Source organism: Coffea arabica, chromosome 11e (genome assembly GCF_036785885.1).
Source record: "Coffea arabica cultivar ET-39 chromosome 11e, Coffea Arabica ET-39 HiFi, whole genome shotgun sequence".
In the NCBI taxonomy this organism is placed as follows: domain Eukaryota; kingdom Viridiplantae; phylum Streptophyta; class Magnoliopsida; order Gentianales; family Rubiaceae; genus Coffea; species Coffea arabica.
Window position 1 is genome coordinate 40,856,660 of NC_092331.1, and position 15,914 is coordinate 40,872,573.

General features: G+C 39.5%; 12 non-coding genes across 12 annotated transcripts; all 12 read left to right on the top strand.

Moving 5' to 3' along the window:
* The first annotated feature begins 532 nt into the window (after positions 1 to 532).
* LOC140028703 (5S ribosomal RNA) lies at positions 533 to 651 on the top strand. Its single transcript, XR_011832608.1, has one exon. It is a non-coding gene; the product is annotated as a 5S ribosomal RNA (ribosomal RNA).
* A 1,588-nt stretch (positions 652 to 2,239) lies between these two features.
* On the top strand, positions 2,240 to 2,358 carry LOC140028704 (5S ribosomal RNA). The gene has a single exon (XR_011832609.1). It is a non-coding gene; the product is annotated as a 5S ribosomal RNA (ribosomal RNA).
* A 2,086-nt stretch (positions 2,359 to 4,444) lies between these two features.
* On the top strand, positions 4,445 to 4,563 carry LOC140028705 (5S ribosomal RNA). The gene has a single exon (XR_011832610.1). It is a non-coding gene; the product is annotated as a 5S ribosomal RNA (ribosomal RNA).
* Positions 4,564 to 5,698: 1,135 nt separating this feature from the next.
* On the top strand, positions 5,699 to 5,817 carry LOC140028707 (5S ribosomal RNA). The gene has a single exon (XR_011832612.1). It is a non-coding gene; the product is annotated as a 5S ribosomal RNA (ribosomal RNA).
* A 611-nt stretch (positions 5,818 to 6,428) lies between these two features.
* LOC140028708 (5S ribosomal RNA) lies at positions 6,429 to 6,547 on the top strand. The gene has a single exon (XR_011832613.1). It is a non-coding gene; the product is annotated as a 5S ribosomal RNA (ribosomal RNA).
* Positions 6,548 to 7,682: 1,135 nt separating this feature from the next.
* Positions 7,683 to 7,801, top strand: LOC140028709 (5S ribosomal RNA). The gene has a single exon (XR_011832614.1). It is a non-coding gene; the product is annotated as a 5S ribosomal RNA (ribosomal RNA).
* Positions 7,802 to 8,936: 1,135 nt separating this feature from the next.
* On the top strand, positions 8,937 to 9,055 carry LOC140028710 (5S ribosomal RNA). Its single transcript, XR_011832615.1, has one exon. It is a non-coding gene; the product is annotated as a 5S ribosomal RNA (ribosomal RNA).
* A 1,135-nt stretch (positions 9,056 to 10,190) lies between these two features.
* LOC140028711 (5S ribosomal RNA) lies at positions 10,191 to 10,309 on the top strand. Its single transcript, XR_011832616.1, has one exon. It is a non-coding gene; the product is annotated as a 5S ribosomal RNA (ribosomal RNA).
* Positions 10,310 to 11,444: 1,135 nt separating this feature from the next.
* LOC140028712 (5S ribosomal RNA) lies at positions 11,445 to 11,563 on the top strand. The gene has a single exon (XR_011832617.1). It is a non-coding gene; the product is annotated as a 5S ribosomal RNA (ribosomal RNA).
* A 1,135-nt stretch (positions 11,564 to 12,698) lies between these two features.
* Positions 12,699 to 12,817, top strand: LOC140028713 (5S ribosomal RNA). Its single transcript, XR_011832618.1, has one exon. It is a non-coding gene; the product is annotated as a 5S ribosomal RNA (ribosomal RNA).
* A 1,135-nt stretch (positions 12,818 to 13,952) lies between these two features.
* On the top strand, positions 13,953 to 14,071 carry LOC140028714 (5S ribosomal RNA). Its single transcript, XR_011832619.1, has one exon. It is a non-coding gene; the product is annotated as a 5S ribosomal RNA (ribosomal RNA).
* A 1,135-nt stretch (positions 14,072 to 15,206) lies between these two features.
* On the top strand, positions 15,207 to 15,325 carry LOC140028715 (5S ribosomal RNA). The gene has a single exon (XR_011832620.1). It is a non-coding gene; the product is annotated as a 5S ribosomal RNA (ribosomal RNA).
* The last annotated feature ends 589 nt before the right edge of the window (positions 15,326 to 15,914 follow it).

A 15,914-nucleotide genomic window follows, 5' to 3' on the forward strand; every position in this document is an offset into this window, starting at 1 on the left:
TTACGGTGTTTAATTTATTTTAGATTTGATTTGGAATCATTTATTTAAATTTTTATTACTTGATTATGTAATTAGTTTTGTGAGAAATTGATTTTATTAGAAATTACAGTGATAAATTAATAAATTAAAATTAAGTTTCGGGTCATTTCGGGTCGACCCGCCGCCCCGTAAACCTGAAATTTTCGGGTTCGGGTCAGCATACCTGACCCGTCACGGGTTGGCGGGTCGGGGTTCGGGTCAACAGATTTTCTGGCGGGTCTGTTGACCCGAACCCGACCCGCCAACCTGATTTGGACCCGAATTGCCACCCCTAACTGCAAGCGTGAAGGATTGATTTCGTGATAATTTAGAGTTGCGGGATGAGGGAAAAAAACAGGGTGCAAATCAATAACAAAAAAAAATATAAAGTAAATAAATAAAAGGATAAGAGGAAAATGATTGAATTGACGCTTAAAATGAATTTCGGTCTAGAAAAGCCACACTGCTTCGCAGGACGGGGTAGTTTAAAAGAATAAAGCGAAAGGAACATGGCGGGTGCGATCATACCAGCACTAATGCACCGGATCCCATCAGAACTCCGAAGTTAAGCGTGCTTGGGCGAGAGTAGTACTAGGATGGGTGACCCCCTGGGAAGTCCTCGTGTTGCACCCCTCTCTTTTTTGTTTCGAAATCCAAATTTCCTATTCGTTCTTTATCCTGTAGTAATTTAGCTCCGTCGGAACGATTGCTTAATATTTTGCTTCTTGTCGAAGCGTGAAGGAGGATCTGAAGGCGCGAGACAAATCAGGAACGGTACGGCTCGATCAAAGCCCGGATCGTCGCTCAAATTTGTCGGCGCAAATGTATCACCGCAACTAGGGGTGGCAATTTTCGACACGACCTGAAAACACGACACGAACCTAACACGAAATTAATGGGTTTGGGTTGAGGTTTCGGGAATTCGGGTCAGAATCGGGTTGGACCCGATGAACCCGAAAAGAAAACCGGTCGATTTCGGGTCAACCCGTGGTGACCTGATATGACCCGATATGACCCGTTTACGAATTAAAAATAATTTAATAAACATAAAAATAATTTTATCTAACTAAACTAAGTTATTCTTTTTTTCAAAGGCATTAATTACTTAATCCTAAACGAATTTATTTAATTTGTGTGAAGTTGAAATTATTATACTTGGACAAATAACATATTATATTATTTTTCACTTTTGTATTGTTTTAATTTATTTTATATTTTGCTTGGGATAAAACACTTTTACGGTGTTTAATTTATTTTAGATTTGATTTGGAATCTGTCGGCGCAAATGTATCACCGCAACTAGGGGTGGCAATTTTCGACACGACCTGAAAACACGACACGAACCTAACACGAAATTAATGGGTTTGGGTTGAGGTTTCGGGAATTCGGGTCAGAATCGGGTTGGACCCGATGAACCCGAAAAGAAAACCGGTCGATTTCGGGTCAACCCGTGGTGACCTGATATGACCCGATATGACCCGTTTACGAATTAAAAATAATTTAATAAACATAAAAATAATTTTATCTAACTAAACTAAGTTATTCTTTTTTTCAAAGGCATTAATTACTTAATCCTAAACGAATTTATTTAATTTGTGTGAAGTTGAAATTATTATACTTGGACAAATAATATATTATATTATTTTTCACTTTTGTATTGTTTTAATTTATTTTATATTTTGCTTGGGATAAAACACTTTTACGGTGTTTAATTTATTTTAGATTTGATTTGGAATCATTTATTTAAATTTTTATTACTTGATTATGTAATTAGTTTTGTGAGAAATTGATTTTATTAGAAATTACAGTGATAAATTAATAAATTAAAATTAAGTTTCGGGTCGACCCGCCGCCCCGTAAACCTGAAATTTTCGGGTTCGGGTCAGCATACCTGACCCGTCACGGGTTGGCGGGTCGGGGTTCGGGTCAACAGATTTTCTGGCGGGTCTGTTGACCCGAACCCGACCCGCCAACCTGATTTGGACCCGAATTGCCACCCCTAACTGCAAGCGTGAAGGATTGATTTCGTGATAATTTAGAGTTGCGGGATGAGGGAAAAAAACAGGGTGCAAATCAATAACAAAAAAAAATATAAAGTAAATAAATAAAAGGATAAGAGGAAAATGCTTGAATTGACGCTTAAAATGAATTTCGGTCTAGAAAAGCCACACTGCTTCGCAGGACGGGGTAGTTTAAAAGAATAAAGCGAAAGGAACATGGCGGGTGCGATCATACCAGCACTAATGCACCGGATCCCATCAGAACTCCGAAGTTAAGCGTGCTTGGGCGAGAGTAGTACTAGGATGGGTGACCCCCTGGGAAGTCCTCGTGTTGCACCCCTCTCTTTTTTGTTTCGAAATCCAAATTTCCTATTCGTTCTTTATCCTGTAGTAATTTAGCTCCGTCGGAACGATTGCTTAATATTTTGCTTCTTGTCGAAGCGTGAAGGAGGATCTGAAGGCGCGAGACAAATCAGGAACGGTACGGCTCGATCAAAGCCCGGATCGTCGCTCAAATTTGTCGGCGCAAATGTATCACCGCAACTAGGGGTGGCAATTTTCGACACGACCTGAAAACACGACACGAACCTAACACGAAATTAATGGGTTTGGGTTGAGGTTTCGGGAATTCGGGTCAGAATCGGGTTGGACCCGATGAACCCGAAAAGAAAACCGGTCGATTTCGGGTCAACCCGTGGTGACCTGATATGACCCGATATGACCCGTTTACGAATTAAAAATAATTTAATAAACATAAAAATAATTTTATCTAACTAAACTAAGTTATTCTTTTTTTCAAAGGCATTAATTACTTAATCCTAAACGAATTTATTTAATTTGTGTGAAGTTGAAATTATTATACTTGGACAAATAACATATTATATTATTTTTCACTTTTGTATTGTTTTAATTTATTTTATATTTTGCTTGGGATAAAACACTTTTACGGTGTTTAATTTATTTTAGATTTGATTTGGAATCATTTATTTAAATTTTTATTACTTGATTATGTAATTAGTTTTGTGAGAAATTGATTTTATTAGAAATTACAGTGATAAATTAATAAATTAAAATTAAGTTTCGGGTCATTTCGGGTCGACCCGCCGCCCCGTAAACCTGAAATTTTCGGGTTCGGGTCAGCATACCTGACCCGTCACGGGTTGGCGGGTCGGGGTTCGGGTCAACAGATTTTCTGGCGGGTCTGTTGACCCGAACCCGACCCGCCAACCTGATTTGGACCCGAATTGCCACCCCTAACTGCAAGCGTGAAGGATTGATTTCGTGATAATTTAGAGTTGCGGGATGAGGGAAAAAAACAGGGTGCAAATCAATAACAAAAAAAAATATAAAGTAAATAAATAAAAGGATAAGAGGAAAATGCTTGAATTGACGCTTAAAATGAATTTCGGTCTAGAAAAGCCACACTGCTTCGCAGGACGGGGTAGTTTAAAAGAATAAAGCGAAAGGAACATGGCGGGTGCGATATCACCGCAACTAGGGGTGGCAATTTTCGACACGACCTGAAAACACGACACGAACCTAACACGAAATTAATGGGTTTGGGTTGAGGTTTCGGGAATTCGGGTCAGAATCGGGTTGGACCCGATGAACCCGAAAAGAAAACCGGTCGATTTCGGGTCAACCCGTGGTGACCTGATATGACCCGATATGACCCGTTTACGAATTAAAAATAATTTAATAAACATAAAAATAATTTTATCTAACTAAACTAAGTTATTCTTTTTTTCAAAGGCATTAATTACTTAATCCTAAACGAATTTATTTAATTTGTGTGAAGTTGAAATTATTATACTTGGACAAATAACATATTATATTATTTTTCACTTTTGTATTGTTTTAATTTATTTTATATTTTGCTTGGGATAAAACACTTTTACGGTGTTTAATTTATTTTAGATTTGATTTGGAATCATTTATTTAAATTTTTATTACTTGATTATGTAATTAGTTTTGTGAGAAATTGATTTTATTAGAAATTACAGTGATAAATTCATAAATTAAAATTAAGTTTCGGGTCATTTCGGGTCGACCCGCCGCCCCGTAAACCTGAAATTTTCGGGTTCGGGTCAGCATACCTGACCCGTCACGGGTTGGCGGGTCGGGGTTCGGGTCAACAGATTTTCTGGCGGGTCTGTTGACCCGAACCCGACCCGCCAACCTGATTTGGACCCGAATTGCCACCCCTAACTGCAAGCGTGAAGGATTGATTTCGTGATAATTTAGAGTTGCGGGATGAGGGAAAAAAACAGGGTGCAAATCAATAACAAAAAAAAATATAAAGTAAATAAATAAAAGGATAAGAGGAAAATGCTTGAATTGACGCTTAAAATGAATTTCGGTCTAGAAAAGCCACACTGCTTCGCAGGACGGGGTAGTTTAAAAGAATAAAGCGAAAGGAACATGGCGGGTGCGATCATACCAGCACTAATGCACCGGATCCCATCAGAACTCCGAAGTTAAGCGTGCTTGGGCGAGAGTAGTACTAGGATGGGTGACCCCCTGGGAAGTCCTCGTGTTGCACCCCTCTCTTTTTTGTTTCGAAATCCAAATTTCCTATTCGTTCTTTATCCTGTAGTAATTTAGCTCCGTCGGAACGATTGCTTAATATTTTGCTTCTTGTCGAAGCGTGAAGGAGGATCTGAAGGCGCGAGACAAATCAGGAACGGTACGGCTCGATCAAAGCCCGGATCGTCGCTCAAATTTGTCGGCGCAAATGTATCACCGCAACTAGGGGTGGCAATTTTCGACACGACCTGAAAACACGACACGAACCTAACACGAAATTAATGGGTTTGGGTTGAGGTTTCGGGAATTCGGGTCAGAATCGGGTTGGACCCGATGAACCCGAAAAGAAAACCGGTCGATTTCGGGTCAACCCGTGGTGACCTGATATGACCCGATATGACCCGTTTACGAATTAAAAATAATTTAATAAACATAAAAATAATTTTATCTAACTAAACTAAGTTATTCTTTTTTTCAAAGGCATTAATTACTTAATCCTAAACGAATTTATTTAATTTGTGTGAAGTTGAAATTATTATACTTGGACAAATAATATATTATATTATTTTTCACTTTTGTATTGTTTTAATTTATTTTATATTTTGCTTGGGATAAAACACTTTTACGGTGTTTAATTTATTTTAGATTTGATTTGGAATCATTTATTTAAATTTTTATTACTTGATTATGTAATTAGTTTTGTGAGAAATTGATTTTATTAGAAATTACAGTGATAAATTAATAAATTAAAATTAAGTTTCGGGTCATTTCGGGTCGACCCGCCGCCCCGTAAACCTGAAATTTTCGGGTTCGGGTCAGCATACCTGACCCGTCACGGGTTGGCGGGTCGGGGTTCGGGTCAACAGATTTTCTGGCGGGTCTGTTGACCCGAACCCGACCCGCCAACCTGATTTGGACCCGAATTGCCACCCCTAACTGCAAGCGTGAAGGATTGATTTCATGATAATTTAGAGTTGCGGGATGAGGGAAAAAAACAGGGTGCAAATCAATAACAAAAAAAAATATAAAGTAAATAAATAAAAGGATAAGAGGAAAATGCTTGAATTGACGCTTAAAATGAATTTCGGTCTAGAAAAGCCACACTGCTTCGCAGGACGGGGTAGTTTAAAAGAATAAAGCGAAAGGAACATGGCGGGTGCGATCATACCAGCACTAATGCACCGGATCCCATCAGAACTCCGAAGTTAAGCGTGCTTGGGCGAGAGTAGTACTAGGATGGGTGACCCCCTGGGAAGTCCTCGTGTTGCACCCCTCTCTTTTTTGTTTCGAAATCCAAATTTCCTATTCGTTCTTTATCCTGTAGTAATTTAGCTCCGTCGGAACGATTGCTTAATATTTTGCTTCTTGTCGAAGCGTGAAGGAGGATCTGAAGGCGCGAGACAAATCAGGAACGGTACGGCTCGATCAAAGCCCGGATCGTCGCTCAAATTTGTCGGCGCAAATGTATCACCGCAACTAGGGGTGGCAATTTTCGACACGACCTGAAAACACGACACGAACCTAACACGAAATTAATGGGTTTGGGTTGAGGTTTCGGGAATTCGGGTCAGAATCGGGTTGGACCCGATGAACCCGAAAAGAAAACCGGTCGATTTCGGGTCAACCCGTGGTGACCTGATATGACCCGATATGATGCCACCCCTAACTGCAAGCGTGAAGGATTGATTTCGTGATAATTTAGAGTTGCGGGATGAGGGAAAAAAACAGGGTGCAAATCAATAACAAAAAAAAATATAAAGTAAATAAATAAAAGGATAAGAGGAAAATGCTTGAATTGACGCTTAAAATGAATTTCGGTCTAGAAAAGCCACACTGCTTCGCAGGACGGGGTAGTTTAAAAGAATAAAGCGAAAGGAACATGGCGGGTGCGATCATACCAGCACTAATGCACCGGATCCCATCAGAACTCCGAAGTTAAGCGTGCTTGGGCGAGAGTAGTACTAGGATGGGTGACCCCCTGGGAAGTCCTCGTGTTGCACCCCTCTCTTTTTTGTTTCGAAATCCAAATTTCCTATTCGTTCTTTATCCTGTAGTAATTTAGCTCCGTCGGAACGATTGCTTAATATTTTGCTTCTTGTCGAAGCGTGAAGGAGGATCTGAAGGCGCGAGACAAATCAGGAACGGTACGGCTCGATCAAAGCCCGGATCGTCGCTCAAATTTGTCGGCGCAAATGTATCACCGCAACTAGGGGTGGCAATTTTCGACACGACCTGAAAACACGACACGAACCTAACACGAAATTAATGGGTTTGGGTTGAGGTTTCGGGAATTCGGGTCAGAATCGGGTTGGACCCGATGAACCCGAAAAGAAAACCGGTCGATTTCGGGTCAACCCGTGGTGACCTGATATGACCCGATATGACCCGTTTACGAATTAAAAATAATTTAATAAACATAAAAATAATTTTATCTAACTAAACTAAGTTATTCTTTTTTTCAAAGGCATTAATTACTTAATCCTAAACGAATTTATTTAATTTGTGTGAAGTTGAAATTATTATACTTGGACAAATAACATATTATATTATTTTTCACTTTTGTATTGTTTTAATTTATTTTATATTTTGCTTGGGATAAAACACTTTTACGGTGTTTAATTTATTTTAGATTTGATTTGGAATCATTTATTTAAATTTTTATTACTTGATTATGTAATTAGTTTTGTGAGAAATTGATTTTATTAGAAATTACAGTGATAAATTAATAAATTAAAATTAAGTTTCGGGTCATTTCGGGTCGACCCGCCGCCCCGTAAACCTGAAATTTTCGGGTTCGGGTCAGCATACCTGACCCGTCACGGGTTGGCGGGTCGGGGTTCGGGTCAACAGATTTTCTGGCGGGTCTGTTGACCCGAACCCGACCCGCCAACCTGATTTGGACCCGAATTGCCACCCCTAACTGCAAGCGTGAAGGATTGATTTCGTGATAATTTAGAGTTGCGGGATGAGGGAAAAAAACAGGGTGCAAATCAATAACAAAAAAAAATATAAAGTAAATAAATAAAAGGATAAGAGGAAAATGCTTGAATTGACGCTTAAAATGAATTTCGGTCTAGAAAAGCCACACTGCTTCGCAGGACGGGGTAGTTTAAAAGAATAAAGCGAAAGGAACATGGCGGGTGCGATCATACCAGCACTAATGCACCGGATCCCATCAGAACTCCGAAGTTAAGCGTGCTTGGGCGAGAGTAGTACTAGGATGGGTGACCCCCTGGGAAGTCCTCGTGTTGCACCCCTCTCTTTTTTGTTTCGAAATCCAAATTTCCTATTCGTTCTTTATCCTGTAGTAATTTAGCTCCGTCGGAACGATTGCTTAATATTTTGCTTCTTGTCGAAGCGTGAAGGAGGATCTGAAGGCGCGAGACAAATCAGGAACGGTACGGCTCGATCAAAGCCCGGATCGTCGCTCAAATTTGTCGGCGCAAATGTATCACCGCAACTAGGGGTGGCAATTTTCGACACGACCTGAAAACACGACACGAACCTAACACGAAATTAATGGGTTTGGGTTGAGGTTTCGGGAATTCGGGTCAGAATCGGGTTGGACCCGATGAACCCGAAAAGAAAACCGGTCGATTTCGGGTCAACCCGTGGTGACCTGATATGACCCGATATGACCCGTTTACGAATTAAAAATAATTTAATAAACATAAAAATAATTTTATCTAACTAAACTAAGTTATTCTTTTTTTCAAAGGCATTAATTACTTAATCCTAAACGAATTTATTTAATTTGTGTGAAGTTGAAATTATTATACTTGGACAAATAACATATTATATTATTTTTCACTTTTGTATTGTTTTAATTTATTTTATATTTTGCTTGGGATAAAACACTTTTACGGTGTTTAATTTATTTTAGATTTGATTTGGAATCATTTATTTAAATTTTTATTACTTGATTATGTAATTAGTTTTGTGAGAAATTGATTTTATTAGAAATTACAGTGATAAATTAATAAATTAAAATTAAGTTTCGGGTCATTTCGGGTCGACCCGCCGCCCCGTAAACCTGAAATTTTCGGGTTCGGGTCAGCATACCTGACCCGTCACGGGTTGGCGGGTCGGGGTTCGGGTCAACAGATTTTCTGGCGGGTCTGTTGACCCGAACCCGACCCGCCAACCTGATTTGGACCCGAATTGCCACCCCTAACTGCAAGCGTGAAGGATTGATTTCGTGATAATTTAGAGTTGCGGGATGAGGGAAAAAAACAGGGTGCAAATCAATAACAAAAAAAAATATAAAGTAAATAAATAAAAGGATAAGAGGAAAATGCTTGAATTGACGCTTAAAATGAATTTCGGTCTAGAAAAGCCACACTGCTTCGCAGGACGGGGTAGTTTAAAAGAATAAAGCGAAAGGAACATGGCGGGTGCGATCATACCAGCACTAATGCACCGGATCCCATCAGAACTCCGAAGTTAAGCGTGCTTGGGCGAGAGTAGTACTAGGATGGGTGACCCCCTGGGAAGTCCTCGTGTTGCACCCCTCTCTTTTTTGTTTCGAAATCCAAATTTCCTATTCGTTCTTTATCCTGTAGTAATTTAGCTCCGTCGGAACGATTGCTTAATATTTTGCTTCTTGTCGAAGCGTGAAGGAGGATCTGAAGGCGCGAGACAAATCAGGAACGGTACGGCTCGATCAAAGCCCGGATCGTCGCTCAAATTTGTCGGCGCAAATGTATCACCGCAACTAGGGGTGGCAATTTTCGACACGACCTGAAAACACGACACGAACCTAACACGAAATTAATGGGTTTGGGTTGAGGTTTCGGGAATTCGGGTCAGAATCGGGTTGGACCCGATGAACCCGAAAAGAAAACCGGTCGATTTCGGGTCAACCCGTGGTGACCTGATATGACCCGATATGACCCGTTTACGAATTAAAAATAATTTAATAAACATAAAAATAATTTTATCTAACTAAACTAAGTTATTCTTTTTTTCAAAGGCATTAATTACTTAATCCTAAACGAATTTATTTAATTTGTGTGAAGTTGAAATTATTATACTTGGACAAATAACATATTATATTATTTTTCACTTTTGTATTGTTTTAATTTATTTTATATTTTGCTTGGGATAAAACACTTTTACGGTGTTTAATTTATTTTAGATTTGATTTGGAATCATTTATTTAAATTTTTATTACTTGATTATGTAATTAGTTTTGTGAGAAATTGATTTTATTAGAAATTACAGTGATAAATTAATAAATTAAAATTAAGTTTCGGGTCATTTCGGGTCGACCCGCCGCCCCGTAAACCTGAAATTTTCGGGTTCGGGTCAGCATACCTGACCCGTCACGGGTTGGCGGGTCGGGGTTCGGGTCAACAGATTTTCTGGCGGGTCTGTTGACCCGAACCCGACCCGCCAACCTGATTTGGACCCGAATTGCCACCCCTAACTGCAAGCGTGAAGGATTGATTTCGTGATAATTTAGAGTTGCGGGATGAGGGAAAAAAACAGGGTGCAAATCAATAACAAAAAAAAATATAAAGTAAATAAATAAAAGGATAAGAGGAAAATGCTTGAATTGACGCTTAAAATGAATTTCGGTCTAGAAAAGCCACACTGCTTCGCAGGACGGGGTAGTTTAAAAGAATAAAGCGAAAGGAACATGGCGGGTGCGATCATACCAGCACTAATGCACCGGATCCCATCAGAACTCCGAAGTTAAGCGTGCTTGGGCGAGAGTAGTACTAGGATGGGTGACCCCCTGGGAAGTCCTCGTGTTGCACCCCTCTCTTTTTTGTTTCGAAATCCAAATTTCCTATTCGTTCTTTATCCTGTAGTAATTTAGCTCCGTCGGAACGATTGCTTAATATTTTGCTTCTTGTCGAAGCGTGAAGGAGGATCTGAAGGCGCGAGACAAATCAGGAACGGTACGGCTCGATCAAAGCCCGGATCGTCGCTCAAATTTGTCGGCGCAAATGTATCACCGCAACTAGGGGTGGCAATTTTCGACACGACCTGAAAACACGACACGAACCTAACACGAAATTAATGGGTTTGGGTTGAGGTTTCGGGAATTCGGGTCAGAATCGGGTTGGACCCGATGAACCCGAAAAGAAAACCGGTCGATTTCGGGTCAACCCGTGGTGACCTGATATGACCCGATATGACCCGTTTACGAATTAAAAATAATTTAATAAACATAAAAATAATTTTATCTAACTAAACTAAGTTATTCTTTTTTTCAAAGGCATTAATTACTTAATCCTAAACGAATTTATTTAATTTGTGTGAAGTTGAAATTATTATACTTGGACAAATAACATATTATATTATTTTTCACTTTTGTATTGTTTTAATTTATTTTATATTTTGCTTGGGATAAAACACTTTTACGGTGTTTAATTTATTTTAGATTTGATTTGGAATCATTTATTTAAATTTTTATTACTTGATTATGTAATTAGTTTTGTGAGAAATTGATTTTATTAGAAATTACAGTGATAAATTAATAAATTAAAATTAAGTTTCGGGTCATTTCGGGTCGACCCGCCGCCCCGTAAACCTGAAATTTTCGGGTTCGGGTCAGCATACCTGACCCGTCACGGGTTGGCGGGTCGGGGTTCGGGTCAACAGATTTTCTGGCGGGTCTGTTGACCCGAACCCGACCCGCCAACCTGATTTGGACCCGAATTGCCACCCCTAACTGCAAGCGTGAAGGATTGATTTCGTGATAATTTAGAGTTGCGGGATGAGGGAAAAAAACAGGGTGCAAATCAATAACAAAAAAAAATATAAAGTAAATAAATAAAAGGATAAGAGGAAAATGCTTGAATTGACGCTTAAAATGAATTTCGGTCTAGAAAAGCCACACTGCTTCGCAGGACGGGGTAGTTTAAAAGAATAAAGCGAAAGGAACATGGCGGGTGCGATCATACCAGCACTAATGCACCGGATCCCATCAGAACTCCGAAGTTAAGCGTGCTTGGGCGAGAGTAGTACTAGGATGGGTGACCCCCTGGGAAGTCCTCGTGTTGCACCCCTCTCTTTTTTGTTTCGAAATCCAAATTTCCTATTCGTTCTTTATCCTGTAGTAATTTAGCTCCGTCGGAACGATTGCTTAATATTTTGCTTCTTGTCGAAGCGTGAAGGAGGATCTGAAGGCGCGAGACAAATCAGGAACGGTACGGCTCGATCAAAGCCCGGATCGTCGCTCAAATTTGTCGGCGCAAATGTATCACCGCAACTAGGGGTGGCAATTTTCGACACGACCTGAAAACACGACACGAACCTAACACGAAATTAATGGGTTTGGGTTGAGGTTTCGGGAATTCGGGTCAGAATCGGGTTGGACCCGATGAACCCGAAAAGAAAACCGGTCGATTTCGGGTCAACCCGTGGTGACCTGATATGACCCGATATGACCCGTTTACGAATTAAAAATAATTTAATAAACATAAAAATAATTTTATCTAACTAAACTAAGTTATTCTTTTTTTCAAAGGCATTAATTACTTAATCCTAAACGAATTTATTTAATTTGTGTGAAGTTGAAATTATTATACTTGGACAAATAACATATTATATTATTTTTCACTTTTGTATTGTTTTAATTTATTTTATATTTTGCTTGGGATAAAACACTTTTACGGTGTTTAATTTATTTTAGATTTGATTTGGAATCATTTATTTAAATTTTTATTACTTGATTATGTAATTAGTTTTGTGAGAAATTGATTTTATTAGAAATTACAGTGATAAATTAATAAATTAAAATTAAGTTTCGGGTCATTTCGGGTCGACCCGCCGCCCCGTAAACCTGAAATTTTCGGGTTCGGGTCAGCATACCTGACCCGTCACGGGTTGGCGGGTCGGGGTTCGGGTCAACAGATTTTCTGGCGGGTCTGTTGACCCGAACCCGACCCGCCAACCTGATTTGGACCCGAATTGCCACCCCTAACTGCAAGCGTGAAGGATTGATTTCGTGATAATTTAGAGTTGCGGGATGAGGGAAAAAAACAGGGTGCAAATCAATAACAAAAAAAAATATAAAGTAAATAAATAAAAGGATAAGAGGAAAATGCTTGAATTGACGCTTAAAATGAATTTCGGTCTAGAAAAGCCACACTGCTTCGCAGGACGGGGTAGTTTAAAAGAATAAAGCGAAAGGAACATGGCGGGTGCGATCATACCAGCACTAATGCACCGGATCCCATCAGAACTCCGAAGTTAAGCGTGCTTGGGCGAGAGTAGTACTAGGATGGGTGACCCCCTGGGAAGTCCTCGTGTTGCACCCCTCTCTTTTTTGTTTCGAAATCCAAATTTCCTATTCGTTCTTTATCCTGTAGTAATTTAGCTCCGTCGGAACGATTGCTTAATATTTTGCTTCTTGTCGAAGCGTGAAGGAGGATCTGAAGGCGCGAGACAAATCAGGAACGGTACGGCTCGATCAAAGCCCGGATCGTCGCTCAAATTTGTCGGCGCAAATGTATCACCGCAACTAGGGGTGGCAATTTTCGACACGACCTGAAAACACGACACGAACCTAACACGAAATTAATGGGTTTGGGTTGAGGTTTCGGGAATTCGGGTCAGAATCGGGTTGGACCCGATGAACCCGAAAAGAAAACCGGTCGATTTCGGGTCAACCCGTGGTGACCTGATATGACCCGATATGACCCGTTTACGAATTAAAAATAATTTAATAAACATAAAAATAATTTTATCTAACTAAACTAAGTTATTCTTTTTTTCAAAGGCATTAATTACTTAATCCTAAACGAATTTATTTAATTTGTGTGAAGTTGAAATTATTATACTTGGACAAATAACATATTATATTATTTTTCACTTTTGTATTGTTTTAATTTATTTTATATTTTGCTTGGGATAAAACACTTTTACGGTGTTTAATTTATTTTAGATTTGATTTGGAATCATTTATTTAAATTTTTATTACTTGATTATGTAATTAGTTTTGTGAGAAATTGATTTTATTAGAAATTACAGTGATAAATTAATAAATTAAAATTAAGTTTCGGGTCATTTCGGGTCGACCCGCCGCCCCGTAAACCTGAAATTTTCGGGTTCGGGTCAGCATACCTGACCCGTCACGGGTTGGCGGGTCGGGGTTCGGGTCAACAGATTTTCTGGCGGGTCTGTTGACCCGAACCCGACCCGCCAACCTGATTTGGACCCGAATTGCCACCCCTAACTGCAAGCGTGAAGGATTGATTTCGTGATAATTTAGAGTTGCGGGATGAGGGAAAAAAACAGGGTGCAAATCAATAACAAAAAAAAATATAAAGTAAATAAATAAAAGGATAAGAGGAAAATGCTTGAATTGACGCTTAAAATGAATTTCGGTCTAGAAAAGCCACACTGCTTCGCAGGACGGGGTAGTTTAAAAGAATAAAGCGAAAGGAACATGGCGGGTGCGATCATACCAGCACTAATGCACCGGATCCCATCAGAACTCCGAAGTTAAGCGTGCTTGGGCGAGAGTAGTACTAGGATGGGTGACCCCCTGGGAAGTCCTCGTGTTGCACCCCTCTCTTTTTTGTTTCGAAATCCAAATTTCCTATTCGTTCTTTATCCTGTAGTAATTTAGCTCCGTCGGAACGATTGCTTAATATTTTGCTTCTTGTCGAAGCGTGAAGGAGGATCTGAAGGCGCGAGACAAATCAGGAACGGTACGGCTCGATCAAAGCCCGGATCGTCGCTCAAATTTGTCGGCGCAAATGTATCACCGCAACTAGGGGTGGCAATTTTCGACACGACCTGAAAACACGACACGAACCTAACACGAAATTAATGGGTTTGGGTTGAGGTTTCGGGAATTCGGGTCAGAATCGGGTTGGACCCGATGAACCCGAAAAGAAAACCGGTCGATTTCGGGTCAACCCGTGGTGACCTGATATGACCCGATATGACCCGTTTACGAATTAAAAATAATTTAATAAACATAAAAATAATTTTATCTAACTAAACTAAGTTATTCTTTTTTTCAAAGGCATTAATTACTTAATCCTAAACGAATTTATTTAATTTGTGTGAAGTTGAAATTATTATACTTGGACAAATAACATATTATATTATTTTTCACTTTTGTATTGTTTTAATTTATTTTATATTTTGCTTGGGATAAAACACTTTTACGGTGTTTAATTTATTTTAGATTTGATTTGGAATCATTTATTTAAATTTTTATTACTTGATTATGTAATTAGTTTTGTGAGAAATTGATTTTATTAGAAATTACAGTGATAAATTAATAAATTAAAATTAAGTTTCGGGTCATTTCGGGTCGACCCGCCGCCCCGTAAACCTGAAATTTTCGGGTTCGGGTCAGCATACCTGACCCGTCACGGGTTGGCGGGTCGGGGTTCGGGTCAACAGATTTTCTGGCGGGTCTGTTGACCCGAACCCGACCCGCCAACCTGATTTGGACCCGAATTGCCACCCCTAACTGCAAGCGTGAAGGATTGATTTCGTGATAATTTAGAGTTGCGGGATGAGGGAAAAAAACAGGGTGCAAATCAATAACAAAAAAAAATATAAAGTAAATAAATAAAAGGATAAGAGGAAAATGCTTGAATTGACGCTTAAAATGAATTTCGGTCTAGAAAAGCCACACTGCTTCGCAGGACGGGGTAGTTTAAAAGAATAAAGCGAAAGGAACATGGCGGGTGCGATCATACCAGCACTAATGCACCGGATCCCATCAGAACTCCGAAGTTAAGCGTGCTTGGGCGAGAGTAGTACTAGGATGGGTGACCCCCTGGGAAGTCCTCGTGTTGCACCCCTCTCTTTTTTGTTTCGAAATCCAAATTTCCTATTCGTTCTTTATCCTGTAGTAATTTAGCTCCGTCGGAACGATTGCTTAATATTTTGCTTCTTGTCGAAGCGTGAAGGAGGATCTGAAGGCGCGAGACAAATCAGGAACGGTACGGCTCGATCAAAGCCCGGATCGTCGCTCAAATTTGTCGGCGCAAATGTATCACCGCAACTAGGGGTGGCAATTTTCGACACGACCTGAAAACACGACACGAACCTAACACGAAATTAATGGGTTTGGGTTGAGGTTTCGGGAATTCGGGTCAGAATCGGGTTGGACCCGATGAACCCGAAAAGAAAACCGGTCGATTTCGGGTCAACCCGTGGTGACCTGATATGACCCGATATGACCCGTTTACGAATTAAAAATAATTTAATAAACATAAAAATAATTTTATCTAACTAAACTAAGTTATTCTTTTTTTCAAAGGCATTAATTACTTAATCCTAAACGAATTTATTTAATTTGTGTGAAGTTGAAATTATTATACTTGGACAAATAACATATTATATTATTTTTCACTTTTGTATTGTTTTAATTTATTTTATATTTTGCTT